The 12,391-nt window shown below is 46.7% G+C and overlaps 1 protein-coding gene across 2 annotated transcripts in view; it reads left to right on the top strand.

The window, feature by feature from the left end:
• The window catches only part of LOC137357040 (phytanoyl-CoA hydroxylase-interacting protein-like), a 78,925-nt gene that overhangs the window by 16,030 nt on the left and 50,504 nt on the right, over nucleotides 1-12,391 (top strand). The window contains exon 2 of one of the 2 annotated variants that reach the window (XM_068022988.1): nucleotides 4,636-4,736. The exons of the other annotated variant lie outside the window; for it this stretch is intronic. The gene's annotated coding sequence lies outside the window, so the exon portion shown is untranslated. The remainder of the gene's footprint in view (nucleotides 1-4,635; nucleotides 4,737-12,391) is intronic. 2 annotated transcript variants of the gene reach the window in all.

The following is a 12,391-nucleotide window of genomic DNA, read 5'->3' as shown; positions in this document are numbered from 1 at the left end:
ATTGCTGGACGAAGAAAGACCATGGTTCATCTAGTTTGCCTTCTACCATCCTGGCAGTCACGAGATACGACGATAATGGGGTTGTTGACTAATCATAGAAATCAATATCTATTAATTCGCCTACAACAGACCCAGACACGAGGTGAAGCAATCACCTGAATGGTGGGGAGCTCTGGGAACCGTAGTCCAAATTCCCTAGCACGCTACACTTGCCACACGTCCCAAATTACGATATCCAAAAATTCTTAAGGAAATCAGCATCATGTGTTACGCCAAATGGGTTAACTCCCAGTACAGGAGGCAGGGAGTAAGCTGGTCGAACCCTGGACCCACTCCGACATCTCGCCTTGAGAAAACTCTGACGGGAGGCTTCCATTTTGCTGGTTGCTCAAGAACCTCAGGAAGCCCCCTGGCCCTGGGTCAGCTCCAGGACATGCACAATTGTGCAACATTTGCACATGTTCAAGGAGCTAAAATGACCTTCATAAACCTGACTCTGGTGACAGCCTCGACGGACAACTTGACAAGTAGCCATCAATGAGACATTTCGCCTCTCTTTATGGCACTTGAGTGGCCCCTTCAAAACCACAACAGCCCTTAGAAGGGGGAACAGGGTTTAGAATTCACATTAATGGCACTCCCAGTTATAACGTCACATTCATCTCTGAAAAACTACAGCTTCGAGTCCCAGTTAAACCTGTCGCCAATTATTGCCTCGGCCACAGTTTTAAACAAGTGCTGGTTAGCGTACAACAAAAACAGAAAACACTGGAAATACTCAGCATCTGTGGAGAGAGAAACAGAGTTAACGTTTCAGGTCAGTGACCTTTCATCAGGACTGGGAAAAGTTAGAAATGTGGGGTGGGGGAAGATGCACAAAAATGAATGTCAGTGATAGGGTGGAGGGCAGGAGAGATGAAATGACGAAAGGTTTCATGGTGCAAGACCAAAGGGAGTTTTGATTAGAGATACAGCACTGAAACAGGCCCTTCGGCCCACCGAGTCTGTGCCGAACATCAACCACCCATTTATACTAATCCTACACTAATCCCATATTCCTACCAAACATCCCCACCTGTCCCTATATTTCCCTACCACCTACCTATACTAGTGACAATTTATAATGGCCAATTTACCTATCAACCTGCAAGTCTTTTTGGCTTGTGGGAGGAAACCGGAGCACCCGGAGGAAACCCACGCAGACACAGGGAGAACTTGCAAACTCCACACAGGCAGTACCCGGAATCGAACCCGGGTCCCTGGAGCTGTGAGGCTGCGGTGCTAACCACTGCGCCACTGTGCCGCAATGTGTTTGTAATGGGGCAAGTAAAGAAACAAAATGTGTGTCTAGAGGAGGTGTGAATGGCGTAATCCTCAATAGCTGCCATCTGAACATAAAGTAAAGGAAATAACAAAGAAATGAGAGGAAGAAAACCAAACCAGCAAAGAAACACAAAATAAAATGGGGGCAGAGATTGTGATCTAAAATTGTCAAACTCAATGCGGAGACCAGAAGGCTGTAAAGTGCCCAGTCGAAAGATAGTTAGTGTGCTATGTTTTAGCGCCAAAGACCCCAGGAGACCTGTGTTGCAGGTTGAGGTTACTTGGGATTGGGGAGAAGAGTAACTCAGCCCATTGACTTCGATGGGAGCTGCAGCCACCTCCAAACGGCAATAATGGTCCTGTCCAGGAGCTTCCAGGTGCTTGCGATTCAAAAAAGAACTGAGTCACAAAGGAGGGTAAAGGAAACAGGGGGAGATAAATCAGTGAAGCTGTAATGAATGACAGTGGCCATCGAGACTCAACCTTGACGGAGCAATCAACCGGGAAGAGCTGAACAGAAAGCGAGTGATTGATCAGAGAGACTCACTTCACGCCTCGAACAGCAACCCAGTGCCCTGGCCATGGAGCAGCATCAATGGGAGGGTCTGGCAGCAAACCAGCTGGCTTCACTCACTGCCTGGCACCAGGGGTGGTGGTGGATGGGGAGTTAAAATAGAAAGAGGAGAAGCAATTGAGAAGTATGGATGGAGAAGTGGGTTAATACTGGCATGTTGCATGAGTGGAACTGTCAGCACTGTTTACTATGGAATTAAACTAGCCAGGGCTGTGTGAATGAATGATGTGCCTGTGGTTCAAAGACATCGATCTAATTGTGCGCTTATATTTGGTCTCTCGGGTGGAGAATAGTGATGGATGGTTCCTGCCTAAATCTGAATGAAAGACGCACTGCCTGAGAGTACCATTGTTAATGTGGTCACCAGGACGGAGAAAGAAGGAACTTGCATTTATATCGCGCCTTTCAGCATCTCTGCATCCCAAAGTTCTTTACAGCGAATGAAGTACTTTTTGAAGCGTAGTCATTGTTGTAATGTAAGAAACACAGCAGCCAATTTTCGTACAGCAAGCTCCCACAAACGGCAAGGTGACAATGACTGGATCATCTGTCTTAGCGATGTTGGTTGAGGGATAAATATTATTCAGGGCACTGGGGAGAATTCCCCAGCTCTTCTTCAACATAGCAATCATGGGATCTTTTACATCTACCCGAGAGGGCCCTTGGTTTAACATCGCAGCGGAAAGACGGCACTTCCGACAGTGCAGCACTCCCCCCATACTGCACTGGAGTGTCAGCTGAGATTTTGTGGAGTGGAGCTTAGACCCACAAACTCAGGAACAAGAGTGTAAACCACAGAACAATGGTTGACACTTCAGAGTTTCCCAATGGGATGTATGCACAGTGTGAACTGTTTGCTCATTTTGGTTTGCTCTATGTCAGGGATCCGTTGTGGCTCACTGCCTCAGAGACAGGAGGTTGTCCACTCAAGTCTCACTCACAAAATTTGAGCACAAAATCTGGGCTGACACTCAAGAGTAGTACGGAGGGAGTGCTGCGCTGTCAGTGCGCAGTACTGAGGGAGTGCTGCACTGTCGGAGGGACAGTACTGAGGGATTGCTGCACTGTTGGATCGCAGTACTGAGGGAGCGCTGCACTGTTGGAGGGGTCAGTACTGAGGGAGTGCCGTACTATCAGAGGGTCAGCACTGAGGAAGCACTGCACTGTCGGAGGGGCAGTACTGGGGGAGAGCTGCACTGTCGGAGGGACAGTACTGGGGGAGTGCTGCACTGATGGAGGGGTCAGTACTGAGGGAGCACCGTACTATCAGAGGGTCAGCACTGAGGAAGCACTGCACTGTCGGAGGGGCAGTACTGGGGGAGAGCTGCACTGTCGGAGGGACAGGACTGGGGGAGTGCTGCACTGATGGAGGAACAGTACTAAGGGAGCGCTGCACTGTCAGAGGAACAGTACTGAGGGAGTGCCGCACTGTTGGAGGGACAGTACTGAGGGAGTGCCGCACTGTTAGAGGGACAGTACTGAGGGAGTGCCGCACTGTTGGAGGGACAGTACTGAGGGCATGCTCCCCTCAACTATGCCATGTGGTGGTACGTTCCTCATTCTAATCATTCTGCGGATAAAGGAGTTTATCCTGAATTCCTGGTTTGACGTATTAGCCTCTATCTTATATTTATGACCCATAGTTTTGGGCTCGTCACAAATAGAAACAGTCTTCTCTATATCTACCGTATAAACCCTTTCATAACCAGAAAAGCCTCTATTAAGTCACCCCTTAGACTTCTCTTTTCTTGAGAAAAGAGCCTTATCCTGTTCAGTCTTTTCCAATATCATCTTGGTAAATCTGTGTTGTAACTTCTCCATGGGCCTCAAGACCCATTTTTTAACATCTGGAGGCCAGAACTATGCCCAGTATTCGAACTATGATGAGTGCATTGTCACAAGGTTCTAATGGACCTTATAAGCCAATTTCTGTTAACTTTTATAACCAATTATGTCTGGTGACTTCCTCTCCATTTGCAACACTCGACCTTTTCAAGTCAGAATGAAGAGAAGGTACCTTAAAAAAGACATTTTGTTTCCCGTTATCAGTTCCAATCTGGTTCTTTTAATGAATATGTGCAGTCTTTCATAGAAATCTGAAGTTTCCCCATTGTCCCTCGAGGTGACACAGGGAATTAGAAACGACTTAAAGATTAAAAACAAGACAAACTGCGATTTTGGAGACCCGTGAATCAGAGCAAGAGACTTTTGAATTGCACAGTAGGTCTGTCAGAACCCTTCAAACAACTGCAAAGCTGACTTCTCTCAGGGGAATTGGAGTATATCTCCCCCAAAAAGAATCATTTTGCAGGGCAATGGGAAAAGAGCAGGGGGAGTGCGGCCAATTGGGTAGCTCTTTCCAACGAGCTGGCAGGGGCACGAGTGGGCCAAATGGCCTCCTTCGGTGTGATTCTATCAGACCTGCTGTGCACTTGCATCATTTTGTGGAGTAGTGTCAGAAAGCTTTCTGCTGACTCAATCGCGGCCTTCTTATGGAGGGCCTGTGTTCGGAGTCGGGGGAAGCCTTGCTATTGTACCATCAGCTGCTACTTTGCCAGGTCCTGGCGGATTGGCTGGTGAGTCAGAGCCCTGTGTGCCCTGCAGCTGCACTGTGGTGAAACCTAGCATGCCTGCGCCCTCCTGATAACACTGGGTTTGTGCAGATCTGTACATGACTGGATTACTGAACACATCTCACTCTGCTCTCGCTCTCTCTCTCTCTCTGCTGTGGGCAACAGCCCTGTACAGAGCAGCGATCATCTCGAGAAAGCAGCAACATCATCCCACTCTCCTCCGCCTACAGGAAAAGAGTCTGCTATCCAGCTCAGCTAGGCTGCAGGTGAGAGAATGCATTTACTACGTTATTTGAGCTGATGGAGTGAGAATAAGAAAAACTAAGTCCCAGGGTGCATGCGTGTCTGCTGAGGTATAGGTCTGTCTTTATACAGTATGTTTTCTTCACCAACGTGTCCCTCCAACAACAACAACTTGCTGTTAACCTATTAATGTGCCCCACAGGAGCGTCTAGCACTAGGGACCATAGCCTCAGGGTAAAGGATTGATTATTTAGGACTGAGATGAGGAGAAATTCCTTTCCTCAGATGTTTGTGAATCTTTGGAATTCTCGACCCCAAAGGGTTTCGGATGCGCAGTCAACGAGTATATTCAAAATTGGGATCAATAGACAGGGAAGGGAATGAAGGGTAGTGGGCATAGTGCGGGAAGGTAGAGTTGATGTAGAGTTCAGCCGTGATCTTATTGAATGGCGGAGCAGGCTCGAGGGGTCGTATGCCCGACTCCTGCTCCTATGTCTAAGGTTCTTAGGGTTTAAACAGTGTCTTAAAGGAGAAGGGAGAGGTAGAGAGGTTTAGACAGGGAATTCTAGAGCTTAGAGCCTAGGCAGCTGAAGGTATGGTCGCCAATGGTGGAGCAATAGAAGTCAGAGGTGAGCAGGAGGCCAGAATTGGAGGAGTGCAGAGATCTCAGGGGAGTGTACGGCTGAAGGAGTTACAGAGATAGGGAGGGGTGAGGCCAACGTTAGTGAATTCAGTGGAATGATTGTCCAGATCAGATTGCGTCAAAGAGCAGATGCCTACACCATTAAGAACACAGTCATTAACAAAGCTCACATCAGAGAGATGGTGTTCTCTTTGCCTCATCTGTGCAGTGGTTTGAAACGGTCAGCTCCATCCTTAGTCCCTGTGATTTTATATAACCAATAGCCATTTTAATCGGCAGTTTCTAATGGGCACTAAAGGTTAGTCCCAAAACGATACCTATTTGACATGAGTCTGGATGAATTATTCTTTTATAAAAGCTCACTGCAGTGAGTCATGTGTGGGTGAACATTGAAGTGTTAGTCACTGACAGAGTAAATGTGTTTATTGGAGAATGATCGACATCTCATAAATGTATGTGGATGTTTAAAAATGACATTATCTCGGTGAATTTTTGTGCCATCAATGTGAATAATGTCAGGACACATAGAGCAAGGATTCGATACACGGGTTAGAGCAAACATTCCCATGCTATAGACAGAACTAAGTGGGCCCACAACCAACAGATCAGCTTAAAGTTCCGCAGTCCTGCCATACGCACTCGTCAATGGTGGTGGACAATTAAGTAACTAACAGAAGGAGGCGGCTCCATCGATGTCCCCATCCTCAATGATGGTGGAGCCCAGCACGTCAATGCAAAAGACAAAGGGGTGCCAGGCTCCAGCCAATTTGATTCACTCCATGTAATATCAAGAAACAGCTGATCACACTGTATACAGCAAAGGCTGTGGGCCCTGACAACATCTCGGCTGTAGTGCTGAAGAATTGCACTCCATAACTAGCTACACCTCTAGCCAAGCTCTTCCAGTACAGCTACAACACTGGCATCTATCCAACAAAGTGCAATACTGCCCAGCTATGTCCTGTCCACAAAAAGCAGGACAAATCCAATCTGGCCTGTCAGTCTACTCCCAATCATCAGCAAAGTGATGGAAGGCATCATCAACAGTGGATAAATGTGAGGTTATCCACTTTGGAAGCAAAAACAGGAAGGCAGATTATTATCTGAATGGCTATAAACTGAGAGAGGGGAATATGCAGAGAGACTTGGGTGTACTCGTACACCAGTCGCTGAAGGTAAGCATGCAGGTGCAACAGGCGGTAAAAAAGGCAAATGGTATGTTGGCCTTCATAGCGAAAGGATTCGAGTACAGGAGCAGGGTCTTGCTGCAATTATACAGGGCCTTGGTGAGGCCACACCTGGAATATTGTGTGCCGTTTTGGTCTCTTTATCTGAGGAAGGATGTTCTTGCTAGAGAGGGAGTGCAACGAAGGTTTACCAGACTGATTCCTGGGATGGTGGGACTGACGTATGAGGAGAGATTGAGTCGGTTAGAATTATATTCGCTGGAGTTCAGAAGAGTGAGGGGGGTTCTCATAGAAACCGATAAAATTCTAACAGGACTTGACAGGGTAGATGCAGGAAGGATGTTCCCGATGGTGGGGGAGTCCAGAACCAGGGGTCATAGTCTAAGGATACAGGGTAAACCTTTCAGGACTGAGATGAGGAGAAATTTCTTCACCAAAGAGTGGTGAGCCTGTGGAATTCGCTACCACAGAAAGCAGTTGAGGCCAAAACATTGTATGTTTTCAAGAAGGAGTTAGATATAGCTCTTGGGGCGAAAAGGATCAAAGGATACGGGAAGAAAGTGGCAACAGGTTACTGAGTTGGATGATCAGCCATGATCATAATGAATGGTGGAGCAGGCTCGAAGGGCCGAATGGCCTACTCCTACTCCTATTTTCTATATTTCTAACAGTGCTATCAAGCAGCACTTAGTCGACAAAAACCTGCTTACTGATGCTCAGTTTGGGTTTCACCAGGGCCACTCGGCTCCAGACCCCATTACAGCCTTGGTCCAAACATGGACAAAAGGGCTGAATTCCAGAGGTGAGTGACTGCACTTAACATCAGCATCTGACCAAATGTGGCATGGAGGAACTCTAGTAAAATTGAAGTCAATGGGAATCGGGTGGAAAAAGTCTCCCGTGACTGGAGTCATATCTAACACAACGGAAGATGAGTTGATTGTTGGAAACCAATCATCTCAGATCCAGGACATCAATGCATGATTGAATAATAAGAAAGGTACAGCAAGGGTTAGATATAAGATTCCTCTACACTGTCCCCATCAAACACTCCCAGGGCAGGTACAGCATGGGGTAGATACAGAGTAAAGCTCCCTCGACTCTACCTGAACAATATGCCTCAAACCATTCTATATCATAGATCCATGGAATTCGAGTGCAGAAGGATGTCTTTTTTTACTGGTCTCACTGCAACGATCTATATTAATCAGCTTTCTTGCTCCTTCCTCACAGTTTTTAATAATTTTCCTCTTCAAATCTTTCTTTTAAATGCTTTGATTGACTTGGCCTCAAAAGCTTCTTCCGATTGTGCATTCCACATTCTAAATGAAAAATGTCCTTGTATTGTGCTGTTGTCCCATTTCCCACACCAGTATCCTGTGGTTCTTTGGGGCAGGCTGCCAACTTACAGTGGTTGGGTGGCCCTTGCCCACCGGGGAATGGAGTGGCGTTCCCAACGAGTGTTGGTTTTGGAGGCTGCTGTTAGCCCTGTAGTAGTGCAGCTTTCCAGTGTCACAGCTTGGTGAACAGTGGGCTCTGAGCAGGGCAGGTGTGTTCCTGAAGTTACCCTGTTGGAGGGCAGCCTGCTGGGTGTAGGGCCTCTCGGGGTGTCATTTGTTCTCAAGCTTTCTAATCTCAATTCCGTCTGTATCGAACAGTGAACAAACTACTGCAATTCACCCCTGTGCAACCTCATTGCCTGTCTTTTAGAATCATTGAATAAGACAGCACAGGAGGAGGACATTCAGCCCATCATACCTGCCTCTTTGAAAGAATGTGCTTGTTTCCCTATCCTCAGGCTCCTCGGAAATAGTTTCCCCAGTGGCTGCAGCTTGGGGCTGCTGAGCTTCTATTGTGAGCACCTTGATGACCTTGAGCAGCTCTGGGCCTTGAAGGCCTGGCTTCAGCTGGCAGACTCTTGGCACTAACAGGGGCACTGACTGATGGGGGTGGGTGCGGAGGGGAGCAGGTGTACTGTTACCCTGAGGGGGCAGGTTCCTCTCCCGTGGAGCCAAGGCCACTGTCCTGGGGCTGGGCCTCAGCTCTCCTGACTTAAGACACTCCGTAACCCACCTTCTCTCATCCACCATCCCACCCACTGACACACCCTCTCCATCCTGTGCTCTGTGATGCTCTCCCTTCTCCTGCTCTCCATCTGGTTTTGAGCTTGGCAACCTGTGCTGCCCCTTTATATATATATATAAAATATACACTAGCTGTATATGAACGCTTCATTTGAGTGTTAGAGACCGCTGCAGCACTCATTTCAATGCAATTCGACTGCACCTCTCTCCCTCACGTATCGCCAATACCCACTCTTCAGGAAAACTGAGACACGAAGCAGATCCAAACACCCACTCTCACCTCAGATCAAGACAAAGGGGAAATGCCAATTCTGCCCAACCTGTACTGGATGTCAGGATTAGATTCCACACCCTCGGGACGTCACGCGAGTCGCTGGTCTCGCAATTAAACTGGCGATCTTCCCTTCTCATTACCCTACTGGCTGCACCTATCAGTTTAAGGAGCTGGGGCTGTAATTATATTTAGGTTTGATATTTAGCATAAAGTAACACAGTGGTAATTAGTCAACAGCCACTGTTGTTGCATTGTGCAACAAGACTTGGTCTTACCTTGTCCAGCAATTCCAATGTTGTTGTGAGCAGAATGGCTGAGACTCAATGGGCAGCTTCAATGGAACAATGCATTAAATCCAAGAAAAACAACATTAATCCAAAGGGGGTCAGTCGCAATTTTAAACCTTTGATAGTTACAAGAGATAATGAATGATCCATGAGGTGTTTTAAAGTTTTCCAGTAATAAGTCGAGTTGGATTTTCCTTGAATCTCCTCACATTCAAGAGCATAACCCTTTAACGTTTCATAGTATCATAGAATGGTTACAGCACGAAGGAGGCCATTTGACTCAGAGTCCATGCCACCTCTCTGCAAAAGCAATTCAGATAGTCCCACTCCCTGAAACCCTGCACATTTTTTTTAGCTTCAGGCATTTATCCAATTCGCTTTACAAAGCCACAATTGAATCTGCCTCCACCACACTCTCAGGCAGTGCATTCCACATCCTAACCACTCGCTACGTAAACCATGTATTCTCATGTTGCCTTTGGTTCTTTTGCCATCCAACTTACATCGGTGCCTTCTGGTTCACGATCCTCCTGCCAGTAAGAAAAATTTCCATCTGCTCTGTCCAGACATCTCATGATTTTGAACACCTCAATCAAACCTCCTCTCGACTTTCTCTTCTCTCAGGAGAACAGCCCCAGCTTCTCCAGTCAACCCACGTAACTGAAGTCCCTCAGCACTGGAATCGTACTGGTGAATCTTTTCTGTACCCTCTCTAACACCTTCACATCCTTCCTAAAGTGCAGTGCTTACAATTAGACACAATACTCCAGTTGAGGCTGAACCAGTGTTTTATACAGGTTTATCATAACCTTCTTGCTTTTGTGCTCTATGCTTCATACTTTTATAAATAACTGTATTTTGCTGTTCCTCACTTCACTGCCATTGCGCCTTTTTAGTAAATGAAGTTGTATACTCAGTAATTTTATTGTCCAATGAACAACCCCTCTCCTAGTCTACGAACACCAACATTCTACCTACAAACTCTACAACTATAAACATGGTTCTCAACAAGCTCCCATATACATGTCCCCGAACACAAAGGAAATTCTCTTGTTCCTTTGAGTGACTAAAGTTTTGACTGAATGGGGCTGCTTTACCAGTGATTGCCATCCAATATTGGACCCAGGCCAAAGATTATATCCTGCAGAATCCCTCACAGCTGGAATGACTAGTCATAGCACTTTTAAAACTCGATTTTCTTAAGAACTGAATTCAGCAGGGAACTGGTTTCCTCTTTTACTTCAATGTGGCACCAATGAGAAACCCAGACTGCACAACACGCCATCAGGGGACCGATATTAGCGAATCCACAGTCAAGCAGATTGCCAGTTCAAACAAACCTCAGTGCAACTAGTAAATCTCAGCTCTGTGCTACCTGATTTCATCACTATCCACCAGGACAGTTGTCAGCACTGGACAAGTCCAAGGTACCAAAGTGCCAGTTTTACCCAAGGCCTCACCAATAACAGAAACATGCTTGATCATGACAGCTCTATCCATTACCAATCCCCCGGAGAATCGCCTAATGCCTTGAATGAGTTCTTATCTCATCCTTATCCTCTCCCCATTTTTCTGTTCCTTTTCTCTATTTCTGGCTGGGGGACCACGGCAGAATAATCAGTCACGGACTATGGGTGCAGCAGGCTTGATGGGCTGAATGGCCTTTCCTTGCTCCCAGCTTTATGCTCTTAGTATTTGTGGATTCAAGAGGTGCAGGTCAGGCCTTTGGAGAGAGGAGGGATTGAGAGATCCAGTAAGGCGTCAGGATTATAAGGGTGGAGAGGCAATGAGCCTTTCTGTTCCAGTCTTCTAGAACTGCTCCTTCTGAAATGGAAAGCTGTCTGGCTCCCTCAATCTTACACAATCAGTACCTAAATTGAGCTCCTGGCAGCAGCCTGTACACTGAAATGGAGGAACAAATGCTACACACAAATGCTCCTGCTAAGTAGTTCCACATCATTTCACGCTGATCCAAGGAGATGAGAAACATTCAGAGCAAGTACCAATCCTGGCAAACTTCACAAGAAGAATGATTGGCATTCTTGGCTGAGCCAATGGCGTCTGAGTGTGACGGTGACAGACTGGAAACCCCACCTTCAGATAAGTCATGCCCAAACAGGTAGGCAGGTGGTGGTGTCTCTGCAACAGTGTAGCACTCTCGGTATTACACAATCATACAGCACAGAGGAGCCCATTCAGCCCATCGTTCCTGTGCCGGCTCTTTGAATTAGTCCCACTCCCCTGCTTTATCCACCTCGCCCTGCAAATCTTTCCTTCTCAAGGATTTATCCAATTCCCTTTTGAAAGTTACTATAGAATCTGCTTCCACCGCCCTTTCGGCCCGTGCATTCCAGATCACAGCAGCTCACTGTGCAAAACAAAAACTTTTCCTTTTGCCCCTGGCTTTTTTTTGCCAATTATGATAAATCTGTGTCTTTTAACTACTGACCATCTTGCCACTGGAAACAGCTTCTCCATATCGACTCTATCAAATCCCTTCCCAATTTTTAGCACCTCCATTTAATCTCCCCATAACCTTCTCTGCTCCAAGGAGAACACCCCAGCTTCTCCTGTCTCCCCACATAAGTGAAGTCTTTAATCCCTGGTACCATTCTAGTAAATCTCCAGTGCTCCCTCTCTAAGGCCTTGGCATACTTCCTAAAGTGTGGTCTGTAATACTCTGGCTGAGGCCTAAGCAGTGTTTTATAAAGGTTTTGCATTACTTCCTTGCTATTGGACTCTATGCCTCTATTTATAAAGCCCAGGATCCCACATGCTTTGTTCTCAACTCATTATGTCAATCTATCTAAAGCAATTGAACACAGCTTCCTATTGAAAAACCTCTCACTGAGGGGCGATTGTGGTAACATAATAACTGCCCCCTCCTCCCCACTATCAACACTCTGATTCATAATGTGTAATACTATTGTCGTATGAACACACATAACAACAGGGTCAGTGTAACAGGCTACGAGTTGTAGGTGCCACGTAAAACATGCACAATGGCAGCAGTGGTATGGATAGCTCCAGGAGATAAACGAATGGCTCAAGATAGCTCAGCACCGTAGAATGGAGGGACACGGGGTCAAACTCTCTACTCCTCGGAGGTCAAAGTTGAGTCAGGACCCTGCGAGGACTAATCGGTGACTGCCATCCATACAGGAGGCACAAGGAGAAAGATGACGGGGAGGAAAAGTCTTATT

This window comes from Heterodontus francisci, chromosome 47, assembly GCF_036365525.1.
Source record: "Heterodontus francisci isolate sHetFra1 chromosome 47, sHetFra1.hap1, whole genome shotgun sequence".
In the NCBI taxonomy this organism is placed as follows: Eukaryota; Metazoa; Chordata; class Chondrichthyes; order Heterodontiformes; family Heterodontidae; genus Heterodontus; species Heterodontus francisci.
Note: the sequence above shows the minus strand (reverse complement) of the source record. Positions and strands in the feature narration are given on the sequence as shown.